This window comes from Colobus angolensis, unplaced genomic scaffold (assembly GCF_000951035.1).
Source record: "Colobus angolensis palliatus isolate OR3802 unplaced genomic scaffold, Cang.pa_1.0 Scaffold170, whole genome shotgun sequence".
Classification (NCBI taxonomy): Eukaryota; Metazoa; Chordata; class Mammalia; order Primates; family Cercopithecidae; genus Colobus; species Colobus angolensis.
Window position 1 is genome coordinate 515,683 of NW_012114822.1, and position 8,321 is coordinate 524,003.

At 40.4% G+C, this 8,321-nt stretch overlaps 1 protein-coding gene across 1 annotated transcript in view; it reads left to right on the forward strand.

The window, feature by feature from the left end:
• The window catches only part of RERE (arginine-glutamic acid dipeptide (RE) repeats), a 483,164-nt gene that overhangs the window by 266,018 nt on the left and 208,825 nt on the right, over positions 1-8,321 (forward strand). The window lies entirely within an intron of this gene.

An 8,321-nucleotide genomic window follows, 5' to 3' on the forward strand; every position in this document is an offset into this window, starting at 1 on the left:
TCTCGGCTTCCCAAAGTGCTGGGATTACAGGCTTGAGCCGCCGCGCCTGGCCTGCAGTTTACTTTCTAAAGATTTAATTCCTGCCACTAGAGAAGATAGAGAAACGGATGACGCAGATATGGCAGCGTGTAATTAATTGAGAATCTAGGCAAAGTTTATAGAGATTTTCATTGAACTATTCTTCCATTTTCTGTATGTCTGAAAAATTTCCTACTAGATAGCTTCATTGGTGGGGAGAAGAGGTGGGTAGAAAGATATTGATGATTTCATTCTGAGGCAGAAGGTAACATTCCAGCTGGTCATAATGTCTTCAGGAATTATGTCAAAAAAAATGACCATGACATTTGCATCTTTGGGTATTTTCTGTCTCTTTCAAGAAAAGGATGGCCGTAATGGCTCATTTTGTGTGTGTATGACTGACGTTGGGCCTTTTAAGTGGTATAGGAAGTAAGACTACTAATATTCTTAAAACCCTTTCCTTACTGGAAATAATCATTAATAAAGTGGTGAAAGACTACTTTTTTTTGTTAAGTACTGTAATACGGTTTCAATAAAATTCTAAGATTTTGGTAGCTTTTATCTTAAAACTACAATGAATTACAGTAATTTCTCCATTCTGATGCTCAGATGGTATTCAGAAAAACCATCTGGAGTCTTTTGTGCAAAGCTACATAGCTAAAGTCTGTTATTTCAAGGTAAATTAGTAGCAACTTTAGGGCAGGCTTTGACAAGCTTTTCGGGTCAGCTGATATTTCACATGGTATCTGTTGCAGTGACTCGGCTCAACCATTGCAGCATAAAAGCCATAGACAACATGAAATAAATGAAGTGGCTGTGCTCCAATAAAACTTTATGGATATTGAAATTTGAGTTTCATTTAATTTTCATGTGTCAGGAGATACTCTTCTTTTGCTTTCTTTTTCAGCCATTTAAAAATGCAAAAACTCTTCTCTCAGGCCACAGGAAGCAGGCGGTGTGCCAGATGAGGCTTTTCTGGCCATAGTTTGCCAACTCCGCTGTGGGGTATGGCGTGGATGTAGTTAGGTTTGACTTCTTACAGGAATTTAGATGAATTTAGAGAATTTCTCAGGGTTTTATAAACTTCCTGTGAACTTCCACAAGCTTTGTATGACTTTTAAGATTTGCTTTCCAAGCTTAAGCTCACTTGCTGAACAAAGGAAGTTAATGCAGGGTTGGTTATATTGATGGAACAGTTCAATTTTTACCTGGAACCGGTGACTTAATCCTGGAATATTGTTAGCTGGGTCCAGTGACTGAATTCCTGGAATATGGTTAACGGACCGGTCACTTAATCCTTGAAGATTTCTTTGAATGTTTCTGGTCCTGTTCTTTTTTTTTTTTGAAACAGGATCTCGCTCTGTCATCCAGGAGTGCAGTGGTGAGATTATGGCTCACTGCAGCCTCAAACTCCTGGGCTCAAGCAATCCTACCTCCCCAAGTAGCTGGGACTACAGGTGTACACCACCACCCTGGCTAATTTTTGTGTTTTTTGTAGAGATGAGGTTTTACCATCTTGCCCAGGCTGGTCTTGAACTCCTAAGCTTAAGCAATCCACCCACTTCGGCCTCCCAAAGTGCTGGGATTACTAGTGTGAACCACCGCACTCAGCCAAATTCTGGAATACTTCTTACACTGGTTTGCATACTCTTTCCTTCCTCTTTCCATCTTGTCTTACAGGTTGAGGGAAAAGATTCTAAGCGATTTAGAGTTTCAGTTGAACAAATATGTGAGATACGTGACTGTGTATTCAACAGTTTTGACATAAATGCTTAAAGTCAATATATTTGAGTAGTTATCATTGGTATTGAGATTTGTAGAATCTTTTTTTCTGAGGTGGAGTCTTGCTTTGTCACCCAGGCTGGAGCTCAGTGCCTTGTTCTTGGCTCACTTCACTGCAACCTCCGCCTCCCGGGTTCAAGTGATTCTCCTATCTCAGCCTCCTGAGTAGCTAGGACTACAGGCATGTGCCACGACGCCCAGCTAATTTTTGTATTTTTAGTAGAGACAGGGTTTCACCATCTTGGCCAGGCTGGTATTGAACTCCTGACCTCAAGTGATCCACCCACCTCAGCCTCCCAAAGTGCTGGGATTACAGGCATGAGCCACCACACCCGGCCCATGTTTATCTTATTTTAGCATTTTCAGAAGAACAGGTCATCCCAAATAATTCCATCTGGATTCCATGAATTTACTGTAGCTAAGTTTACAATCAGATGTTTCTTGGAGATGTGTAAATGTGTAAGTCACTGTCCTTTCACTGGCCACCACAGCTGGAGTGCTACAGTGGTAACACTTCATCTTCTTTTCACTGGGTGTATAATTAGAATCCTCATTAATTAGTTTTTTTTTTCTCCTGTGGTGTTTTCTTTAAAGTGGTCATAAAAAGTGGTAGCTGCTTTATAAAACTTTTATCTTGAATTTGATTTTATACTACAACATTCTTTTGTGACTTGACTACTGAATTTTTTTCAAAGACGTCAGATGACAGGTGGTCGTTTGGTCACTGAACAAGCTGGCCTAATGATGCAGTGTCGTGTGAGTGTGTGGACGTGCTGGCTTGGTGGTGCAGTGTCTCGTGCATGTGGACGCGCTGGCTTGGTGGTGCAGTGTCTCGTGCATGTGGACGCGCTGGCCTAATGGTGCAATTTTGCATGTGTGTGTGTATGCGCTGGCCTAGTGGTGCAGTGTTGCACACGTGTGTGTGGACGCGCTGACCTACTGGTGTGTAGTGTGTGTTTGTGGACGTGCTAGCCTAGTGGTGCAGAGTCACGTGTGTGGACGTGCTGGCCTGGTGGTGCAGTGTTGTGTGTGTGTGGACCTGCTGGCCTAGTGGTGCAGGGTCACATGTGTGTGTGGATGCATTTCCCTAATGGTGCAGGGTCGCTTTGCTGTCACTTAGTGATCTGGCCTCACTCTTGGCAGCAGCGCTCACCGTGACAGAAGCTTTGACTGTCCCATTACTCCCATAAAATAGAATGGGATGGCAGTGCCCCCAGCAGTCTCTGTTTATTCTCTTTCCCTTCACCAAGGTAGATTAACTTAAAAAATGTTTGGGATGTATTTGGTGGGAGATGGTTAAAATTAAGCTTTAACATTTTTTTCCAATTTTCTTCTCATAGTTTATGCACAGAAAGAGTTTGTTCTTTCTCCATAGTTATAAACCAGTACTACTAAAAATAAATTCAATTTTGAGAGAGACACAAATAAAATAGTCTGTAGGCACATAAAAAGGGATCAAATAAATGTAATGAAAAAAACCATGGGGAACAAAAAAGAAAAAAGAAAAAGACTGATCATGTTAGTGCTTAGCACCATTCTTCTTGAAGATCAAAGGGCTCAGTTGTGTGGATTCATCCAGTCGCAGTAACTCTGAGGGGGCTCTTGCCATTCCATTCACTCAGGAGGAAACTGATGTATAAGGTTTTCTTTCAAGCTGGTGCTGGAGTTGGGTTATAAAGGAGGAGAGAGAGCTTTATCCTTTAGCCGTGGTAAATCAAAAGGAAAACAAAATGCCCTGTAGCTTCTTTGTAAATTGTGAGATTATAACTTTTTCCTACCAGAGTTTCTTCCTGTAAGGAAATCTGAGCCCTTCGCAGTTGTAGAAATGTGTTCAGATCCAGCATTAACTGCATTGCTGTCAGTTTTGAATACTTGACCTTGGCTGTCCCTTATCTCTACCTTTCAAGATAAGTTTCTACAGCTGCTGATCTTATTTCATCACACGTTATCAATAAGCACCAAAGAGTAAAGTTAGCATTTTGAATAGAGTATTCTTTGAGTTCTGTTTATTCCTGGGTAAGTATTTTTGGCTGGCATTGTGGTATAATAGACTGAAGTTAGAAGACTTGCGTTTGAATCCTGGCTGTGCTGTAGCCTTGTGGCCAGTGTCAAGTTTTTTAACGTTTGAGCTAACCTTTTGACAAACTTGTTCAAGGTCACATGACTAATGACAGAATCCTGAACCAAACACACACATCTGGTTCCACATCCAGTACGGTGAGGAGTGTGAAAGTCCCTCAAAGAGCATCTCATGCCTTAGTAACATGTATAGTACACTCCGTAGCTCATTGAATTTCTGCTGAGTTCTTAAAAGTATAAGGGGAAGAAAAGAATAAGTGAAATTAAGTTTAATTTTGTACTGAGTTAATGATGTTGTAATCACTCAGCATACACTTTTTTTACTATTTCTCTGTGGCCCGTTGGAGGAGTAGGGATTAGATATTTAGATACCTTCAGGTATATGGAGAAGAGTTCAGCTTAGGGAGCCATCTCAACATGCTCCAAGAATGAGCCGATAAACTTGTAACTTGTAATTTGTTTTCTATGCTACTTTTTCTCCCCTAAGGATAATGTTTTATTAATGATCCAAGGATCTGGAGTGACTGCTTTGTGATTGGACTGAGGACATGTGACCTGGGGAACATTCTCGGGTTTATTGTGCACTCGCATCAGTGCATTCTCCAGTATTGATTGTGGAGGGCAGCAGAGGAGATCGTAAATGTCGACTTAAGGGCTGTTTTCCAACTTTCTGAATATCTGCTTCCTATTTCAAGGAGTCACTGGGGAAAAAAAATATCCTACTGCAGGTCAGGTTATAGGCTATCATTTTACCCAGAGGTTCATATAATAGGAAGATGCCTTAGGATGAATTTTCTGGAAGACCAGGGCCAAGGAGCCCTAAATTAGCTGTTTGAGGCTTCCAGTCTGTTGTTTTTTCATTCTGAATTAATTTATCTCCTTACTTTGTTATGAGCAACTAGTATCATGTATATGTTTAGGGCTGGAAACAGATTAGTTACATCTGTGAAGAGTTTCCCAACCATTTAAAAATCCTTTAGTGGCAGGGCACGATGGCTCACGCCTGTAATCCCAGCATTTTGGGAGGCCGAGGTGGGCAGATCACCTGAGGTCAGGTGATCAATAATTATTGATCAATTATTTTGTCAAATGTCCCTCAATTTGGCTTTTCTGAGGTAAGGCATTTTGGGCAAGAACCACAGAAATTACATGTTTCTGAGTGCATCTTATCATGGGCTTCATGAGGTTGATAATGTCTGATTACTAGTGGCATTGACCTTGTACACTTGATGAATGTGGCGTCTGCCAGGTTTCTTCACTGTAAAGCAGCTTTCCCCCGTACTTAATTAACTTGGGAGATACTTTGAGGCTATGCAAATCATTTATCTCCTTAAATTTTCACCCAGTGATCTTAAGCACCTATCGGTGGATTTCATCTGTAAAAGTTACTACTGTGAAGCTTGCCTCTGGTGGTTTTTCATTTTTCTTCTTTTCTTCTAACATTTATTAATTGGAATTCCACTGTAGTAAATAAATCTCCCTTTTACCCCATAAATCTGAGTATTTACATCAGCATGAACTTAACGGATATTTATTTTGTTATAATTTATTATTTTTTGTTTTATTACCCAACTTTGGCCATTAGGAGCTACTTCAGATCGGCCCCTGCATTTTTCCAGCAAACCTCCGTATTTTTTTGAACACTTTCTTATATTCTAGCTCCACAAGATGTTCTCAGACTTGTTTTTTATTTTCCAACCTCCAGTGCTGGAATTAATCATTCTGTGAGGAGCCCGGGCTCCCTTTAGTGGAGAGCAGTGTTTAGAAACCAAGATTTGGGTATTAGGCATGTATATTACTACCGGGTGTCATTGTTTCTAGATCCAGTTAGCAAGCAGAGCTAGGATGTATATGTATACTAACATATGCCTATTAACCTCCCCTAACCCCAGACTTGTAAGGTTGTATTAATTTCAATTCTAGTCCAACACTAGAAGATTTTATTTTTTTTGAGATGGAGTCTCGCTGTGTCGCCCAGGCTTGAGTACAGTGGTGCGACCTTGGCTCACTGCAAGCTCTGCCTCCCGGGTTCATGCCATTCTTTTGCCTCAGCCTCCCGAGTAGCTGGGACTATAGGCGCCCGCCACCATGCCCGGCTAATTTTTTGTGTTTTTAGTAGAGACGGGGTTTCACCGTGTCAGCCAGGATGGTCTCGATCTCCTGACCTCGTGATCCGCCCGTCTCAGCCTCCCAAAGGGCTGGGATTACAGGCGTGAGCCACTGTGCCTGGCCTGCCTGCCTGTTTTCTTAATAGAATGTTTGATCTTTTTTAAAAATTTAAAAGTCTGATAGGTGAGAAATGGTATCTCCGTGTTTTTATTTTATTTCACTAACAATGAGTTTGAACATTTTTTCATGTTTGAAGGATATTTTTGTCTCTTTTTTTGTAAATTGTCTGTTTATGTATTTTCTATTGGTTTTCTTTTTGTTTTACTTTTAAAAAGTGCTTTATATGACTGTGGTACATGGCAGTTGTTGCAAATATTTTTCTCCCACTTTTGCTAGTTTTCATTTAATTTTATTTATTGATTTTTTTAATTGTGTAAAATGTATTTTTATCTAATCAAATTTATCAGTCTTTTATTGCCTCTGGATTTTGAGTCATAGTTAGAAAGTCTTTCCCTACACCATATTTAAAGAATAATTCTACCCAGTTGTTCTAGCACTACTAAGTAAAATATCTGTGTTGACTGTAGTGGTTTGAGATGTTACCATTGTCATGTCTTGCTTTCCATATGTATTTTGTACTTGCTCTTTTGTTTTGTTATTCTGTTGTCTATTTATGTACCAGCACTACACTTCTTAATTACAGAGGCTTTATAGTATGTTTTAATATGTGTTCTTCCCTTTTTTAGTTATTTGTTTTTCCATGTGAACCTTAATATTTTGTTTTATTTCAGAAAAAGAAAACTTGTTGGTATTTATACTGGGATTGTATTGGGTTTATTAATTAATCTGTGGAGAAATGCCAGTTTGAGTAGAGGATGTTTTACCATTTGTTCACGTCCTCTTTGTTGTCTTTCAGGAGTATTTAAAAATCTTCCTTGTTACAGATTTTGTACAGTTTTGGACTTTTTTTCCCCTAAGCTAATAATCTTAATTTTTTTTATTTTTTTTGAGATTAAGTCTTGCTCTTGTCACTCATGCTTGTTGTGGCACCATCTTGGCTCACTGCAACCTCTGCTTCCCAGGTTCAAACGATTCTCCTGCCTCAGCCTCCCAAGTAGCTGGCATTACAAATGCCTGCCACCATGCCCAGCTAATCTTTGTATTTTTAATAGAGACAAGGTTTCACTTTGTTGGCCAGGCTGGTCTTGAACTCCTGACCTCTTGTGATCTGCCCACCTCGGCCTCCCAAAGTGCTGGGATTACAGGCATAAGCCACCACATCTGGCCTACAGACATATTTTGTTTGTTTGTTTGTTTATTTATTTATTTATTTATTTATTTTTTGAGACGGAGTCTCGCTCTGTCACCCAGCCTGGAATGCAGTGGCCGGATCTTGGCTCACTGCAAGCTCCGCCTCCCGGGTTTACGCCATTCTCCTGCCTCAGCCTCCCGAGTACCTGGGACTACAGGCGCTCGCCACCTCGCCCAGCTAGTTTTTTGTATATTTTTAGTAGAGACGGGGTTTCACCAGGTTAGCCAGGATGGTCTCAATCTCCTGACTTCGTGATCCGCCCGTCTTGGCCTCCCAAAGTGCTGGGATTACAGGCATAAGCCACCACATCTGGCCTACAGACATATTTTGAACTCTATCCTGTAATAATAAAGAATACACATTGAATTATGTATCTTGCCACCTTCTCAAAAATTGGTCATATATTAGATCACAGAAAAAAAAATCATTTGATTAAAATGCAATAAAACTGTAGTTTACTAAGAAAAACAAACAACAGAAGGTCCTTTCACCTGGAAATTTAAAACTTCCTGTTAAGCAACTCCTGGGCAAAAGGGGAAATACAAACTAAAATTTTATATGTATATATAATTTTTTTCTTTTTTTTGTTTTGGCCAGGCATGGTGGCCCACACCTGTAATCTCAACATTTTGAGAGGCCAAGCTGGACAGATTGCTTGAGCCCAGGAGTTTGAGACCAGCCTGGGCAATATGGTGAAATCCTATCTCTACAAAAAATTGTTGGGTGTGGTGGCAAACACCTGTAGTCCCAGCTACTGGCAAGGCTGAGCTGGAAGAATCACCTGAGCCTGGGAAGTTGAGTCTTCAGTGAACTGAGATCAAACCACTGCACTTCAGCCCAAGTGACAGAGGGAGACCCTATCTCAAAAAAAAAAAAAAAAAAAAAAAAAAAAATAAAAATAAAAATCCTTTAGTGGCAGGGCACGGTGGCTCACGCCTGTAATCCCAGCATTTTGGGAGGCCGAGGTGGGCAGATCACCTGAGGTCAGGTGATCAATAATTATTGATCAATTATTTTGTCA